The sequence below is a fragment of the Dama dama genome, chromosome 1 (genome assembly GCF_033118175.1).
Source record: "Dama dama isolate Ldn47 chromosome 1, ASM3311817v1, whole genome shotgun sequence".
Lineage (NCBI taxonomy): Eukaryota > Metazoa > Chordata > Mammalia > Artiodactyla > Cervidae > Dama > Dama dama.
In genome coordinates, this window is record NC_083681.1 from 47,009,874 (window position 1) to 47,028,352 (window position 18,479).

An 18,479-nucleotide genomic window follows, 5' to 3' on the forward strand; every position below is an offset into this window, starting at 1 on the left:
AGTTCTTCAGACAGTCTATCAGATCTAATTCCTTGAATCAATTTGTCACTTCCACTGTATAATCGTAAGGGATTTGATTTGCATCATACCTGAATGGTCTAGTGGTTTTCCCTACTTTCTTCAATTTAAGTCTGAATTTGGCAATAAGAGGTTCATGATCTGAGCCACAGTCAGCTCCCAGTATTGTTTTTGCTGACTGTATGAAGCTTCTCCATCTTCAGCTGCAAAGAGTGTAATCAATCTGATTTTGGTATTGACCATATGGTGATGTCCATGTGTAGAGTCTTCTCTTGTGCTGTTGGAAGAGGGTGTTTGCTATGACCAGTGCGTTCTCTTGGCAAAACTCTATTAGCTTTTTCCCTGCTTCATTTTGTACTCCAAGGCCAAATTTCCCTGTTACTCCAGGTGTTTCTTGACTTCTTACTTTTGCTTTCCGGTCCCCTATAATGAAAAAGACATCTTTGGTGGGTGTTAGTTCTAGAAGGTCTTATAGGTTTTCATAGAACCGTTTAAGTTTAGCTTCTTCAGCATTACTGGTCAGGGCATAGACTTGGATTACTGTGATATTGAATGGTTTGCCTTGGAAACAAACAGAGATCATTCTGTTGTTTTTGAGATTGCATCCAAGTACTGCATTTCAGACTCTTGTTGACTATGAGGGCTACTCCACTTCTTCTAAGGGATTTTTGTCCACAGTAGTAGATATAGCGATCATCTGAGTTAAATTCACCCATTCCAGTCCATTTTAATTCACTGATTCCTAAAATGTTGCTGTTCACTCTTGCCATCTCCTGTTTGACCACTTACAATTTGCCTTAATTCATGGACCTAACATTCCAAGTTCCTATGCAATATTGTTCTTTACAGCATCAGACTTAACTTCCAACACCAGTTACATCCACAACTAGGTGCTGTTTTTGCTTTGGCTCTGTCTCTTCATTCTTTATGGAGTTATTTCTCCACTGTTCTCCAGTAGCATATTGGGCACCTACTGACCTGGGGAGTTCCTCTTTCAGTGTCCTATCTTTTTGCCTTTTCATACTGTTCATGGGATTCCCAAGGCAAGAATACTGAAGTGGTTTGCCATTCCCTTTTCTAGTGGGCCACGTTTTGTTAGAACTCTCCACCATGACCTGTCCATCTTGGGTGGCCCTACATGGCATGGCTCATAGTTTCATTGAGTTAGACAAGGCTGTGGTCCATATGATCAGTTTGATTAGTTTTCTGTGGCTGTGGTTTTCTTTCTGTCTGCCCCCTGATGGATAAGGATAGGAGGCTTATGGAAGCTTTCATGTGGCAGAGACTGACTGAAGGGGAAACTGGATCTTGTTCTGATGGGTGGGGTCATGTGGCCCATCAGATTGGGATTAAATTTTTAATCCAATTTTCTGTTGATGGGTGGAGCTGGGTTCCCTCCCTGTTGTTTCACCTGAGACCAAATTATGGTGGAGGTATTGAAGATAATGGTGACCTCTTTCAAAAGGTCCTGTGCATGCACTGCCACGCTCAGTGCCCCTGACCCTGCAGCAGGCCACCACTGACCCACGCCTCTGCCAGAGACTCTTAGACACTCACAGGCCAGTCTGGGTCAGTCTCTTGTGGGGTCACTGCTTCTTTCTCCTGGGTCATGGTGCACACAAGGTTTTGTTTGTGCCCTCCAAGAGTCTGTTTCCCCAGCCCTGTGTCATTTCTCGTGGCTCTATGGTAGGGTAAATGGCAACCTCCTCCAAGAGAGCTTATGCCATACCCAGGTCTGCTGCACCCAGAGCCCCTGCCCCTGCGGTAAGCCACTGCTGACCCATACCTCCGCAGGAAAAACTCAAACATTCAAAGGCAGGACTGACTCACTCTCTGGGTTCTCCTGGGGCACACAAGGTTTTGTTTGAGCCCTCTGAGCATCTCTGGCAGGCATGGGGTTTGAGTCTAAATGCAATTTTGCCCCTCCTACCATCTTGCTGGGGCTTCTCTTTTGCCCTTGGATGTGGGGTACTTTTTTTGGTGGGATCCACCATTCTCCTGGTGATGGTTGTTCAGCAGTGAGTTGTAATTTTGGAGTTCTTGCAGGAGAAGATGAGTGAACATCCTTCTACTGCACCATCTAGTACTTTTAGTGTTAATTAAATTGGAATAAAAGAGTGATATTGAGTTTGTATTCAGATAAAATGCTCTTTAATGAGAGATGTATTCTCTGGTCATTCTATCTAAATTAGGAATTCCAGCTCTATATAATTCTCTGCTTGCATATCTCCATGGCACATAGCATCTCATGACATGCATATTGTAAATCACTTGTTTTTTTTTTTTTTCTTTTTCTCATACTAAAATGTAAGCTCCCCAAGAGTATACTTTTTGCCATTTTTGTTCACTGCTCTAAACCCAGCGCTTAGATTAGTTCCCAGCACTTAGTGGATGTTTGATAAATGTTTGTCAAATGTGTGAATAAATATTGAGAAGAGGCATATGGGAGAAGTCTTAAGGAATTTAAAAGTATGATGATGGTAATTCTGGTCTCATAGAATGAGTTTAGAAGTATTCTGTGTGTGCTGTGCTATGCTAAGTCACTTCAGTCATGTCTGACTCTTTGCAACCCCATGGACTGTAGCCCACCAGGTTCATCTGTCCATGGGATTCTCCAGGAAAGAATACTGGAGTGGACTGCCATGACTTCCTCTATGGAATCTTCTCAACCCAGGGATTGGACCTTAGTCTCTTACATCTCCTGCATTGGCAGGTGAGTTCTTGACCGCTAGCGCTGCCTGGGAAGCCCACAAAATGTTCTATTATCTTCTATTTTTTGGAATCAGTTAGGAAGGCTCTGTGTTAATTCTTATTTAAACATTTGAGAGAGTTAATCAGTGAAGCCGTCTGGGGTTGGGCTTTTCTTGTTGGAAGCTTTTTGATTCCTGAGTCAACATTTTTACTTGTTATAAGTCTGTTTATATTTTAGATATCTTGTTGAGCCAAGTTTGGTAGTTTGTATGTTTCTAGAAATTTTTCCCTTTAATGTAGGTTATCAAATTCGCTGGCATGCAATTTTTTATTCTCTTATAATCTTCTTCCTTTTTGTGAGCTAGGTAGTAATGTTCCCATATTCATACTTAATATTAGTCATTTGAGTCTTCTGTCTTTTTATCTTGGTCTTTCCAACTACACCCCTAGCCCTGGGCATGCTTATGGTTTTCTAGCTCCCCAGGATACATGGGAGCTTTTCAGAGCTCTTATTTGCCAAGACATCTCACTCCTCAGCCTTTCCTCCCAAGCATTTGGTGTGTCCATTGTTTGCTTTGACTGTCATTCCTTTCCAAATCACAGAGCCTAACACAATTGTGTTTAAATACTTTTTGCCAAATGCCCTCAAGTAACCTCTACTATATCTTTATAACCTCTACTTTATCTGGGGAGAGTTCTGAGTTACGTGAAATAAAGACAAGCTCTTTGTTTCTGTCTTTCAGGGAGCCACCAGATGGGTTAAAAAATGACAACAGTTCTTTGAGAACAAGGTCTGCTCCACTCCTTCCAGGACCACAAGGGAACACAGGCTGCTCTTTTCAGGATTGTCAGTAAGTCACAGAGGGAGAGATGGAGCCTAGGTTAGTTAAAATGCCACAGAGCTCTCCTACTGAGATTCAGTCATCTTTTTAAGATTAAGTGCCTGCAGGCTTTGCTGAGCCTAATCAACTTCCCCAGTACAGCTTATACAGCACATGGTGGCCAGCAGCCCCTCCTAGAAGCTCCCTGTTATGGTTTTGTAGCAGAATGCCTCCGGTAGTATACCTTCTTGTGAACAGTTTTCTCTGGCACCCTGCAAGTTGGATTTCTAGCAAGTTCTGCTGGCACAATGTCACAGCAACTTTCCCATTCAGTGTACCCTCTCCAACAAGGACTGGATCTCAGCCCAGTGGAACTCCTCCTTTGGAGAATCCATCTCACCTCTAGTGGCAGTGGCTGCTCCTGTATCTGCTCTTTATATAATCTTTAGAGTTCTCTCTACTTACTAGGCAATCCCTTGATTTTCCAGTTTCTTGTTATAGTTGATAATTCTTTTTATTTAATATTTCCTGTTCAGATTATATGGCTTCCCTCTCTTTATTGGACAGAGAATGATACATTTGGGAAATGTATACAAAAAGTTATAAACAGTGAATTTGGTAAAGCTTCACAGTGAAACAAAAATAGATTTTCTTAATGTAATTGTGAGCTTTACTAAAAGCTCTAAAATACTTTTGATATAGAAGAGATATGTTTTAAATTAATCATCAACAATGACTTGAGACTAATATTCCAAATGATTTCAGCAAAACTCAGTGTTCTAGTTATCTATGCTTTGTACAAGCACAGAGTGTAAAACAATACCTATTTTAACACTCTCACAGATTCTGTGGGTCAGGAATTCAAGAAGAGTGCAGTGGAGAGATTTTCTTTCTACTCCATGTATCTGAACCTCAGCTCAGGAGCCTCAAATAGCTGGAGGTTATCAAATTCCCAGGGTTGGAATCACTTACAAGCTTGGTTCCGGGACTGATACAATTTCAAATCTGGGCTCAGCTGAGGTTGCTGACTGGAACACCTACCCATGGCCTTGTCATGTGGTTTAGACTTCTTTTTGCATGATGGTGGGATTTTTAGTGGGAGCATCCAGGGACCAAACATTACAAGAGGCACAAGTGGATGCTGGATGTGTTTTCCTGGCCTGGACTTCTGTCACAGTCTATTAGCTGTAAGTGAATCACTAAGGCCAGCTCAGATTCAAGGTGGTGGGCAGTAATTAGATTCAACTTCTCGATGGGGAATTTCCTGGTTACACTGCAACAGAGTCTGAGGGATGGAGATGTTGCAGTCATCTTTGTAATATGCCATACCCAGTGAGAAGCTTGATAGGGAATAAAAGGAACAGAAAAATGCTTTACGTTCTTATCTTGAGCTTAGTATTAGAAGGACAAAATACTGAATCACTACTATATGATTTGGAATAATACAGAAATATAAAGTTGAAAGTGTCCCTAAAGTTATGAATATAATAACCAGTCAAGCAGATATATCTGGTAAAACTTCTAAGTCAAAGAAATGGATATATAGGGAGATCTTTCCTGATAGCTCAGTTGGTATAGAATCCGCCTGCAATGCAGGAGGCCACAGTTTCATTTCTGGGTCGGGAAGATCTGCTGGAGAAGGGATAGGCTAACCACTCCAGTATTCTTGGGCTTCCCTTGTGGCTCAGATGGTAAATAATCTGCCTGCATGTGGGAGACCTGTGTTCAATCCCTGGGTCTGGAAGATCCCCTTGAGAAGGGAAAGGCTACCTTCTCCAGTATTCTGACCAGGAGAATTCCATGGATTGTAGAGTCCATGGGGCTGCCAGAGTTGGACATGACTGAGAGATTTTCACTCATGAAATGGATCAATTCAGCAAAAGTCAGAAGTAAAAAAAAAAACAAACAGGAAAACATAATGAAAATAAATGATGACAAAGGCAGCCACAAATATGGAATTATGATAAATGTGGCTAGGTTGAATCTCCCTACTTAAGTGGTAAGTCTCTCAGATTAGGTTAAATAATAAAGATGCAGCTAATGCTGAGAGTTGGACTATAGAGGAAGCTGAGTGCCGAAGAATTGGCGCTTTTAAACTGTGGTGTTGGAGAAGACTCTTGAGAGTCCCTTGGACTGCAAGGAGATCCAACCAGTCCATCCTAAAGGGGATCAGTTCTGGGTGTTCATTGGAAGGACTGATGTTGAAGCTGAAACTCCAATACTTTGGCCACCTGATGCGAAGAACTGACTCATTGGAGAAGACCCTAATGTTGGGAAAGATTGAGGGCAGAAGGAGAAGGGGATGACAGAGGATAAGTTTGTTGGATGGCATCACTGACTCAATGGACATGGGTTTGGGTGGACTTTGGGAGTGGTGATGGACAGGGAGGCCTGGCATGCTGTGGTTCATGGGGTCACAAAGAGTCGGACACGACTGAGTGACTAAACTGAACTAAACTGAATGCTGTTTTGAAGAGAGGCCCAAATTAAAATATCAACTGGATATGAAAATAAATGTGTGAGAAAAGATAAATAGGCAATTAAAAATAAAATAGTGTGACAGTATTAAATTCATATAAAGCAAAACAAATGTGTAGATGTAATATACATGACAAAGAGGAATAGTTCATGAAGATTAAACAGAGAGCATAATTAACTGCTCTGATCTTTCTGTCATGTCAGAAATTTTGCTGAGACTCCAGGTTGCATGTTGGATGTTCATGTATTTTTGAAAAGAATTGAGAGACACATCACCACAGCAGTTGTTGGCAATGATCTGCAATATGGGCTGCTACACATAGACTCACACTGTGTAGAATTGTTTTCGATCAGAATCAGTGGCCACTGTCCAACAAGAGTGAAGCAGGAGCTCCTTTTGGAGGAAACTTGTAGCCTTTGTTCTTGAGTAGGTTTCTAGGCATAACTCTTAGGCTGGCCTGTCTCACATGGTGGACTGCCTGCCTGCAGATCTGCTGTGCTGCCCAGCAGCTACTTCCCTGGTGGGGTGAGCTCATGGTTTCTGATTGTTTCAGTCTGAGTGTTGTCTTCCAAGAAGTTGTTTTCCAAGGTGGACTCACATGCATACTTCCTGAGGTCTTTCTCCAGACTGTGGTCTAGGGTATTTTCTTTGTACAAATGATTCAGCAGAGTGTGTTATGCTTCTCTGAATCACTGCATCATGGATAAAGTGTTTATCAAGAATCTAGCAGAGGAAATGGCAACCTTCTGTAATAGTCTTGCTGGGAAAATCTCATGGACGAGGAACCTGAGGGCTATGGTCCATGGGGTCACAAAGAGTTGGACACAACTGAGTGACTGAGTACACCCACACATCTAGTACAGAGCTCTGTACTAAACTCAGAGAACATACAAAATGATCAAGGATCAGAGTTCTTGAATGCAAAAGTGTGTGTTTTTGTTAGATGTTCAAAAAATAAAATTAGACTTAAATAACTGGTTATTTGGAACTACTTTTCTAAGGCATTTCTGGGGCCATTGTCTTCTTTTCCTAGCAAGAAAATTTTGCTACACAATTAGATAATTTTTCCCCATGAATATATCATATCTCAAAGCATGTTTTCTTTATTATCTCTTGATTATCTGATTGTCACAGCAAGCTGTGATTTCTAACATTTTTTTCCTGTTAAGAGACAAAGGCAGATTACAACCCAGGTCTATTAGGAGCTAAAACTTCTGATTATTATGACTTTTAAGTTGAAGAACTGAAGCATAGTGAGGTTTCATAAGTTGCTCAAAATCATGCAGAAATTTTGGAACACAGCAAGACTAAGAGGGAGAACCGTGTGAAGGTTATGCAATCAAGCTTCCGATCTCTTGAATCCCAGCTCTCACACTTGATAACTACTGGCAGAGGCAAGTTCTATAATCCCCACCCTCCCAACCCCCCTCCCACTACCCCCCTCCCCGGTCCACGAGGACTTCCCTCGTGGCTCAGACGGTAAAGCATCTGCTTACAATGTGGGAGACCCGGGTTCGATCCCTGGGTTGGGAAGATGCCTTGGAGAAGAAAATGGCAACCCACTCCAGTACTCTTGCCTGGAAAATCCCATGGGTGAAGGAGCCTGGTAGGTTACAGTCCATAGGGTTGCAGAGTCGGACACTACAGAGCGACTTCACTTTCACTTTTCACTTTCCCTCCACCCCCAGTGCCCCAATTTCCTTAGTTGTAAATTGAGAATAATATTGTACCAGCCTCACAGGGTTGTTGTATTAAATCAGATGATATATATGTATATATAAATGTAATATCTAATATGTATGTCTCAGTTTTTTGGCCTATAAGAAGTACTCAGCACTTATTATACATTAATTAAAAATAATACTTATTATAGATGCTATTGAGGTTTTCTGGTACAAAACTTTTCTCTGTCCCTTCTTAATAAACATATATTTAAAACTTTTTCTTGTTATGGAAATTACATAGGAAAAACACAAATATCTAGCAGTTCAAGTAAATTTATATGAATGTTTTTAAGGACTCCATTTTCTATTAACAGTAATGTTATAATGAACTCGTGAAGACATTTTTGCTTACATTGAAACTATTTCTTCTGGCTATTTTTCTCAAAATAGAATTATGAATAAACAAATTTGAACATTTATGAACATTTGATAAATTTTGTCAAATTTCTTTTGGGGACATTTGGATCAATTTACAGTCTTAGTCACTGTGTAAGAGTATCGGTCTCAGGTAGACACAGAGGACAGACATGTGGACCTAGCAGGGGAAGGAGGAGAACTGAGAGAGTAGCACTGAAACATATACATTCCCACAGGTAAAACAGATAGCTAGTGTGAAGTCATTGTATAACACAGGGCACTCAACCCGGTGCTCTGTGACAACTTACAGCGGTGAGATGGGGTGGGGCCAGGGAGGGAGGCTCAAGAAAGAAGGGACATACGTATACTTCTGGCTGATCCATGTTGTAAAGCAATTATCCTCCAATTAAAAATAAGTTAAAAAAAGAGTATCAATCTCAGGGTGGCATCAGTTGTCAGGGACCTTACATTTTTCTATTCTTATGTTATATTAGTAGGAAATTTTATTGTAATTTCCTATGTATATTTTAATTAGTGAGACTGACAGTGTTTATGATTTTATTGCCCATTTTTTTTTCTAGTAAGAGATAAAGGCAGATTACAACCCAGGTCTATTGAGAGCTAAAACTTCTGTCCTTACCTAACACCTTAACAGCCTTCTAAAACTGGAGTTGGATTTCCTTGGTAGTGCAGTGGATATGAATCTACCTGCCAGTGTAGGGGACATGGGTTCGATCCCTGATCTGAGAAGATTCCACAGGCTGAGGAACAACTAAGCCCCTATGCCACAATTTCTAAGCTCAAGCTCTAGTGCCCACAAGCCACAACTAATGAGCCTGTGTGCCACAACTCCTGAAGCCCACGCACCTCGAGCTGGTGCTCCACAACAGCAGAAGCCATGGCAACGAGAAGCCCGTGCAGGGCAATGAAGAGTAACCTCCTCTCACAGCAACTAGAGAAAGCCCGTGTGAAGCAACAAAGACCCAGTGTGACAAAAATAAAATAAAATTAAAAAAATAAAATGAAGTAAAACTGGAGTTAATTGGTCAACTTGTCTTCATGCAGCCCAAGTAGCCTCTGGATGCTCAGTCTGAGCTCACGCATCCTAAGTGCATAGATCATGGGGTTGAGTGCAGAGGGATGATGTTGTGTAGCACATTGAGGAGTACAGGGATAATAGGAAGCTTTTTTATCTGCAAGGTGTGTGTCAGATAGCACAATGACACCTGTGTAGGGAAAGAAGATGAGGATGATGTGGGAGCTTCAGGTGCTCAGAGCTTTTGACATTACTTCTGGTGATATCAGTCTCAGCACAGAATCAAGGATTAAAGCACAGGAAGAAACAACCAGAGCCATGTCACTCCCTGTCAGGATCCATGCTAAGATCAGTTGGTAAAATTTGTTCACAATGATGTCATCACAAGCCAGGTTGGCAACCCCCAAGTTAGAGCATAGGCAGTGGTCAGTTTCATTCCTGGAATAGTAATGTCTCTGGACAGCCAGTATAGGCACTGGGATGGTCAACAGGCTCTTCCTGAGCACCAAGAACCCTGTGACTTTGACCAAAAAACCTTTAGTGACTATGGAGAGGTATTGGAGGGGGTGAGAGATGGTGTGTATTTGTCCACTGCCATGCAGAGGAAGATAGTAGATTCCATGCAAATGAAGCAGTGGATGGCACAGATCTGAGCAAAACACTTAGGGAGGTGAATGGCCTTGGCATCAAACCAGAAGATAGCCAGAATCTTAGGCATGACACTGGTAGCCAGGCTAACGTTCACAGCTGTCAATATGCCTGGAGAAAGGTCATGGGCTCATGCAGCGAGAGCTCATGTTGGATGGTGATCGTGATGAGATGGGTACCAAAGACTGAAAAGTAGAGCATAGCCAGGGGCAGGGAGAGCCAGTGCAGCCAATCACGAGTGCCTGGGAGCCCCATCAAGACGAACTGGGAAATCTGGAGGCTGGAACTGTCAGTAACACTGGTAGAAGTATCTATGGGATAGGTGCCCTATTCTTTGCTATTGTTCAGTCACTCAGTCTTGTCTGACTCTTTGTGAACCCATGAACTGCAGCACGTGTTTCCCTGTCCTTCACCATCTCCTGGAACGTGCTCAAACTCAGGTCCATTGAGTCAGTGATGCTATTCTTGGTGGCTGTCCATAAAACAGAAATAAGAAAGAGGTTGCATTTGAAAGTTCAGCTGAGGGTCCTGATTAGAGACTGCCACCAATGACACAATTTCTTTTATTCATGAATGACCCCCAACTTTCTTTTGGCTCTGGGAAATATTCCACAGAGGAGCAATAAGGAAAGCCCAAGTTAATTCCAAGCAGAAATGTTTGAATACCTATTTGTCATCACTACTTGTATGTCTACATGTCTAAATATATCAACAATAACAAATTATCTGTTATCTAACAGATAATAAATATTAATATTTTTTACTCCCATTTTTTTGCTTTATATTTAAGCAATTTATATCCTATAAAATAATTTTGTATCTTGCCTTTGTCTTCTGGTAGTATGCTCTAAGACATAAAATAGGCTGTAATAATTTATTGCATGGATGAATAAATGAACCATGATTTTTAAGTATCATTAAAAGCCATGTGAAATCTCAATTTCTGTATTTCTATATTTGGCTCTTTCATATATTACTCAGCAGTATTTTACTTTTCAAATTATTTCCTTTGAGTAGAATTTAAAAAATGATACAAAGGTGATCTGTGCAAAGGGCATATCATTTGTGTGTGTGCTCAGTCCCTCAGTCATATCTGACTCTTTGCAACCCCATGGACTGTAGCCCTTCAGGCTCCTCTGTCCATGGGTTTCTCCAGGCAAGAATACTGGAGTGGGTTGCCATTTCCTCTTCCAGGAGATCTTCCCAACCCAGGGATGGAACCCAAGTCTCCTGTGGCTCCTGCATTGGCAGGTAGATTCTTTACTACTGAGCTACCTGGGAAAGGGTATAGCCATGTTAAAATTTTACTTTTAATAGTATTCTGATATTCTTAGTGTTATACATGCAGATGGGAAAAAAATCAAATAACATTAAAAAGTAAAACAATGGAAAGTAAGACTCCTGTGTTTGGGCCTCCCAAATCCCTTCTCTTTCACCAGAGGCAGCCAGTAATACCAGTTTTTGGGGAATCTTTCTAGAGATAGTTTTTGCATCTATAGTTTTTGTATATATTTTCCCATAAAAGACAAAAACAAATGTTAGCATACTAATTATTCTCTTCTTATTGTTTCCTTTTCTTTTTTTTTTTTGTTTTGTTTTCTTTTTCTTTTCTTTTTTTAAAATTTTTTATTTTTTATTAGTTGGAGGCTAATCACTTCACAACATTTCAGTGGGTTTTGTCATATATTGATGTGAATCAGCCATAGAGTTACACGCATTCCCCATCCGGATCCGCCCTCCCACCTCCCTCTCCACCCGATTGTTTCCTCTTCTTTTATTTTTTAACTTGTCTCAGAGACCACTCCATATCATGTTATATATATGCCTCATTGGTAAGTTGAATGATTTTGTACCACGTAAATGTCCGATATCTTAATGAGAACTTTTGAAAGGCATGCAATTTTTTTCCAGTATTTTCTATGGTAAAACATGATCCAATAAAAGTACTGTTCATATATATTTAAACATATATGTTAGTTTACCTATAATTTCCACGTTACTGGGTGAAATGGACCAAGAAAATGATTTCAATTGATAATTGCTAAACTGTCTTTCAAAGAGGTTTTTCTACCCCTTTGTGACAATATGGGCTTTTATATTTTTGACAGACACTGAAATGTTGCTTCATAGATACACAGTAATGCTTTACACATCCAGAATTTGTTTATGAGTATCTATTTCATCATATCCATGCCATAATTAAAATTTTCAATTTAAAAATCTTTATTAATAGAATAAGTAAAAATTGATATTGTAATTTTGGTTTACCTTTCTCATCATTGTTTTTTGAATTTTGACTACTTTTTAACTTTGACATTTTAAAAGATCTTTTCCCCCATTTACATACTTGGGTAATTTTCTATTTTGGCTTTATGTACAGCCCATCCTTTACGTATATGGCTTTATGTACAACCCATCTGCATCATGATGCAGAGTACATCATGAGAAACACTGGGCTGGATGAAGCACAAGCTGGAATCAAGATTGCCGGGAGAAATATCAATAACTTCGGATATGCAGATGATACCACCCTTATGGCAGAAAGCAAAGAAGAACTAAAGAGCCTCTTGATGAAAGTGAAAGAGGAGGGTGAAAAAGTTGGCTTAAAACTCAACATTCAGAAAACTAAGATCATGGCATCTGGTCCCATCACTTCATGGCAAATAGATGGGGAAACAGTAGAAACAGTGACAGACTTTATTTTTTGGGGGGTTACAAAATCACTGCAGATGGTAACTGCAGCCCTGAAATTGAAAGGTGCTTGCTCCTTGGGAGAAAAGTTATGACCAACCTAGACAGCATATTAAAAAGCAGAGACATTACTTTGCTGACAGAGGTCCATCTAGTCAAAGGTATGGTTTTTCCAGTAGTCATATATGAATGCGAGATTTGGACCAGAAAGAAAGCTGAGTTTCCAAAAGTTTCCTTTTAGACCATAAAGGAAATCAGTCCTGAATATTCATTGGAAGGACTGATGCTGAAGCTGAAGCTCTAATACTCTGGCCACCTGATGTGAACAGCTGACTCATTAGAAAAGACCCTGACACTGGGAAAGATTGAAGGCAGGACGAGAAGAGGACAACAGAGCATGAGATAGTTAGATGGCATCACTGACTCAATAGACATGAGTTTGAGCAAGCTCTGGGAGATGGTGAAATACAGGGAAGCCTGGCATGTTGCTGTCCATGGGGTCACAAAGAGTCAGACATGACTGAGTGACTGAACAATAACAGATAGCTAAATCATTGTTGCCTCCCTATTCAGTAAATAAACCTTCCCATTACTTTGCAATGTGCTTTTTTTTGGTCAAATATTAAATTCAGACATATTCAAGGATCATTGCCTGACCAGTCAGTTTCCTCTGTTTTTAGTGCCAGTACTAATTGAATTAGTATATTTACCACATGATGGAGGAGGGTTTTACTAATAATTTTGGACAATTTTTTCAATTAAAAAAAGACTGTTTGTATTATATTGAAACATACAAAGCAATATGGAAGAACTAATTTTCTTTATCCCATTGATTCTTTCCATTCAGAAATTTAATGGAAATTTCTGTCATAAGTGTCATAAGTAGTTTTAGAATTTTTTACCTTATATTTCTCTTTTATCTCTTTATCTTTCCAAATTAGCTATTATTATTTTAAAAACCTTCAGATCATTATTGCTTTCTAAAACATTTCACAAAACATAACTATTTTACACTACTGCTTTCCAAAGCTACTAATTATTTAGGACATTCTCCTTGGTATTTTTTTTTGGCAGGAAGATGCATTGCTAAAATTTCACTGGGATAACTTTGATTAATGTAAGCTCTTATTTATATTTTGCATCTTTTAAAAATGTTTATAATTTTCTAAACAATATAAAGAAACATTGATGGTGAACATCCTTGTCTAGATCTGGACTTTAAATAGAATGCCGATGGAGCTCTCCTCAGTGTGGTGCTGGTGAGTCAGTTCAGTTGAGTTCACTCACTCAGTCATGTCCGACTCTTTGCAACCCCATGGACTGCAGCACACCAGGCTTCCTTGTACATCACCAACAAGCAAGTTTGAGCTTGCTCAAACTCATGTCCATTGAGTCAGTTATACCCTCCAATCATCTCATCCTATGTTGTCCCCTCCTCCTCCCACCTTCAGTCTTTCCCCAGCATCAGAGTCTTCTCCAATGAGTCAGTTCTTTGCATCAGGTGGCCAAAGTATTGGAGTTTCACCTTTAGCATCAGTCCTCCCATTGAATGTTCAGGACTGATTTCCTTGAGGATTGACTGGTTTGATCTTCTTGCAGTCCAAAGAACTCTCAAGAGTCTTCTCTAACACCACAGTTCAAAAGCATCAGTTCTTTGGTACTCAGCTTTCTTTATGGTCCAAACCTCACATCCATACATGACTACTGGAAAAACCATAGCTTTGACTAGATGAACGTTTGTCGGCAAAGTAATGTCTCAGCTTTTTAATATGCTGTCTAGGTTGGTCATAACTTTTCTCCCAAGAAGCAATGTCTTTTGATTTCATGACTGCAGTCACCATATGCAGTGATTTTGGAGCCCAAGAAAATAAAATTTGTCTCTGGTTCCATTGTTTCCCCATCTATTTGACATGAATTGATGAGACCAGCTGCTATGATCTTAGTTTTTCGAATAGTGAGTTTTAAGCCAACTTTTTCACTCTCCTCTTTCACTTTCATCAAGAGGCTCTTTATCTAGTTCTTGACTTTCTGACATAAGGGTGGCATCATCTGCATATGAGGTTATTGATATTTGAATCCTTTTTGGATAAACAGTTTTAACTCTTTTGGTGATTTTAGGTCTAATTCTTGATTTGGTTTTTTAAAATCAGAAATGAGTGAATTAAATCACTATCTCTGTTCAGGTTCTTGTATCTGTAATTTAAACAGAATGCTGTCCTGCTTTCACCATCCTTTTAGCATTTACTGCATGCCTCCCCTGTGTCATGCTCCAAGAGGCAGCAATTCTGGGACTCTTTCCTCCAGGAGGGGTTTCTATTCTTTCTAATATGTACACTTCTCTCACTTGTTTTACAGACCTCAGGCCTTTGTCTTTATACAGATCTTGAGAGAAAAGAGGGCCAGAATGGCAATGATCAAACTAAGGAAACAAAGTGAGAACATCGAGAGAGGAGGAAGAAAGAGGCTGCGCAACCAGAACAGAGCTAGCACACACGGCAGGAAATCAGCCTTCTCCTCTCACCTCGGCCTCCTGGTCACTCCCTGCTAGGAGGTTTTGGAGAGATCCTCTGCATGTGGAACTGCCTTCTGTTGCTGTTGTTCAGTTGCTCATCATGTTCGACCCTTTGTGACCCCGTGGACTGCAGCACCACAGGCTTCCCTGTCCTTCACTATCTCTCCAAGATTGCTCAAACTCATGTCCATGGAGTCAGTGATGCCATCCAACCATCCCAGTGAGTCAGCTCTTCGAATCAGGTGGCTAAATTATTGGTGCTTCAGCTTCAGCATCAGTTCTTCTGATGAATATTCAGGGTTGATTTCCTTTAGGATTGACTGGTTTGATCTCCTTGCTGTTCAAGGAACTCTCAAGAGTCTTCTCCAGCACCTCAGTTCAAAAGAAGCAATTCTTTGCTGTTCAGGCTTCTTAATGGTTTCTGTTCTCTTGGCTACACTCTTGCTTTTGCTCCAAAGAGTACATCCTTTCCTCTCCCCTGGCACCTGGGTTGTTGCATAGATTGGAACTTGGAGGTGCCCTGGACCCTTTATGTTACTCCCTTGGTCCTCCAAGAACCTCCTCTCGCTAATCTTTTTTCCTGTGTGCATCAAAACTTGATGTTTTCTCACTGTAGCCTGGAAAGGCCTTCAACAGTCTTAGGAGCATATCAAGCTCATCTCAGGGAAGAGAAGTACTCAGGCCTCAGTCCCTTGGGAAGCACTATTAGTACTCATCTCTGCTAATGAAGGTTTAGAAAGAGGCGTTTTTCCATCTGTATGACTCCATCAAGGCCGGCCCTTCCCCCCAGATGCAATTTTCTTCACCCTCCATAGGGACTATTTTCCAGCAGATGTATTCTCTCTGTTTTATGTTTCACCGTGTCTTTTCTCATGGGTTATCGCTCCCATATAAGAGCATATTTATACTTCCTCTCCTAGATACATTCTATCTGACTCCCCCAACCCCAGATCCACTTGCTCTGTACCTAGAGAGGCTAAAGTCTATTGCCTCTGGATGTTGTTAGGTTTGGCTAATAGGAAGAACTGGCAGTTGATTAGAGGCAGAAGAAGGACAAGTTGAGGGATTTATCCCTCTGAGTTGCCCCTTACAAGTCCACTACTTGAGATTTATATTCTCCTATTTTCCTACTAAACCAAAATGTATCAAATTTTAAAACCTTTTTATTTTGTACTGGTGTGTAACCAATTAACAATGTTGTGATAGTTTCAGGTGCACTGCAAAGGGACTCAGGTTTGATTCATGGGAAGTAGACAATGAAACAGTTGAGGGTGCAAGAAGTTTATTAGGTATCAGAACCCATGGAAAAGCAGGGAGAAGGAAAGATTGGGTAAATGGAGAAGTAGATTGTGATGCAGGTGTGAGAGGGCTTCAGTCAACTGACTCAGAGCTCTAGAGGGGATAGAATAACATCTTTCTCCAAATGACACAAGAATATGAGAGGTTGTTGACACCAGTGGATATGACCAGTGGATATATATGGCACTGGAAAGCCAGAGACAAGAATTTCCATGGATATTTTGATATGGCACTCAACCTAATCTTACAAATTGATACTTTCCCACATATTTGTTAATAAAAATACCTAAAGAGGAAGAATCAGATTGATGAATTTAAGCTATATAAGCAGTATATATTATAATGCTATAATAACTGACACAGTGTAGTACAGGAAAAAGAAAAAAAAGATTATTAAAAAGAAGAGAGAGCTGAAAGATAAACCTACATGTATATGAACGCAAAGCAAAGCAGTGTGGGAAAGCGCAGTCTTTTTTCTAAAAGATACAAGGTCTATAGGCTGCCCACAGGCAAAAGTGAACCTTGATCCCTAGCCACATAAAAGTAATTTTGAGAATAAATGTGAAAGGCTAAAAGCTCTAAATGATAGCATAGAAGAATATATTCATAACCTTGGGGTAAATGAAAATTTCTTAAATAGCTCATAAAAAAGGACTAAAAGTAAAAGAAATGATTAATAAAACTGGATTATTTTTTACCCAAAATTTTTCATTTCTCTTTAGTAAATATTTAGGCATGGACACTCCAATGTTCATTGCAGTATTATTTACAAAAGCCAAGACATGGAAGCAACTTAAATGCCCATCGATAGATGAATGGATAAAGATGTGGTGCATATATACAATGGGATATTACTCAGTCATAAAGAGAACATAATAACACCATGTGCAATGACATGGATGGACTTAGAAATTGTCATACTGAGTGAAGTAAGTCAGAGAAAGACAAATGTCATATGAGTTACTTCTGTGTGGACTCTAAAAAAGGCTACAAATGAACTTATCTACAAAACAGAAATAGAGTTACAAATGCAAAAAATAAACTTATGATTACCTGGGAGGGGTTGGGGGGATAAATTGAAAGATTGGGATTGACACTAGCAAACTACTGTATAAAATGAATAACTAATAAAGACCTATGGTGTAGCACAGGGAACTCTATTCAATACTCTGTAATGTCCTATATGGAACATTAGAATCTAAAAATAAGTGGATATATATGTATATATAACAGATTCACTCTGCAGTACACCTGAAATTAGACAAGTTGGAAATCACTTATGTTGTTCAGTTGCCAAGTTATGTCCAACTCTTCGTGACCCCATGGACCCCATGGGCCCCACTCCAGGCTTCCCTGTCCCTCACTATCTCCTGGAGTTTGCCCAAGTTCAATTATACCCCAATAAACATTTTAAAAAATTCAGGCATGGATTTTCTGGGTTATGTGGTAAACATATGTTTAATTTTATTAAAGTGCATCTACCAAATTGTTTTCCAAAGTGGTTCTACCATTCTACATTGTTACCAGCAATGTAACCCTAACCCTACCAGGCTCCTCCATCCATGGAATTTTCCAGGCAGGAGTACTGGAGTAGGTTGCCATTTCCTTCTCCAGCACTTGGTATGATCAGTGTTAATTTTAGCCATCCTAATATGTCTATCATTGTAAGTTATTATGGTTTTAATTTGCATTTCTTCAATGACTAATGATATTGAACATCTTTTAATATGCTTCTGACCTTGTTGGCTATCCATGAATCTTCCTTTGAGAAGTATTCACATATTTTTACTGTTTTTGAGTTGTCTTATTATTTCTCTGTATAATTTCTTTACATAATCTGGATTCAAATCCTTTCTCAGACCCATGCAGTGCAAATATATTCACCAAGTCTGCAACTTACCTTTTATTTTTATTTATTTATTTGGCAGAGTCACTGAACTTTATGGTTCCATTTGGCCCCAAAACACACTTTTAGGGGCCTCAAATTATCTTTTCAAAAATAACTAGGCATGTGAATTTGAACGTTCCCCACGCCCAGGTGCCTTCCACCCTTCAGTTCCTCCCCGGAGCTCCAAGGCGGAAGTTGAGTCTGTCCCCCTCGGGTCGTTGCAGAGCGGCTCTGCTTCCTGGGGTGGGGGATGGAGGTGTGGTGCTGAGGTGAATGACGGCGATGTGCCAGCGCAGGGGCCTCTGCCGGCCGCCC

At 40.2% G+C, this 18,479-nt stretch overlaps 1 pseudogene; it reads right to left on the minus strand.

Moving 5' to 3' along the window:
• Window positions 1–9,128: 9,128 nt before the first annotated feature.
• LOC133071657 (olfactory receptor 56B4-like) lies at window positions 9,129–10,451 on the minus strand (annotated as a pseudogene).
• Between the last annotated feature and the right edge of the window lie 8,028 nt (window positions 10,452–18,479).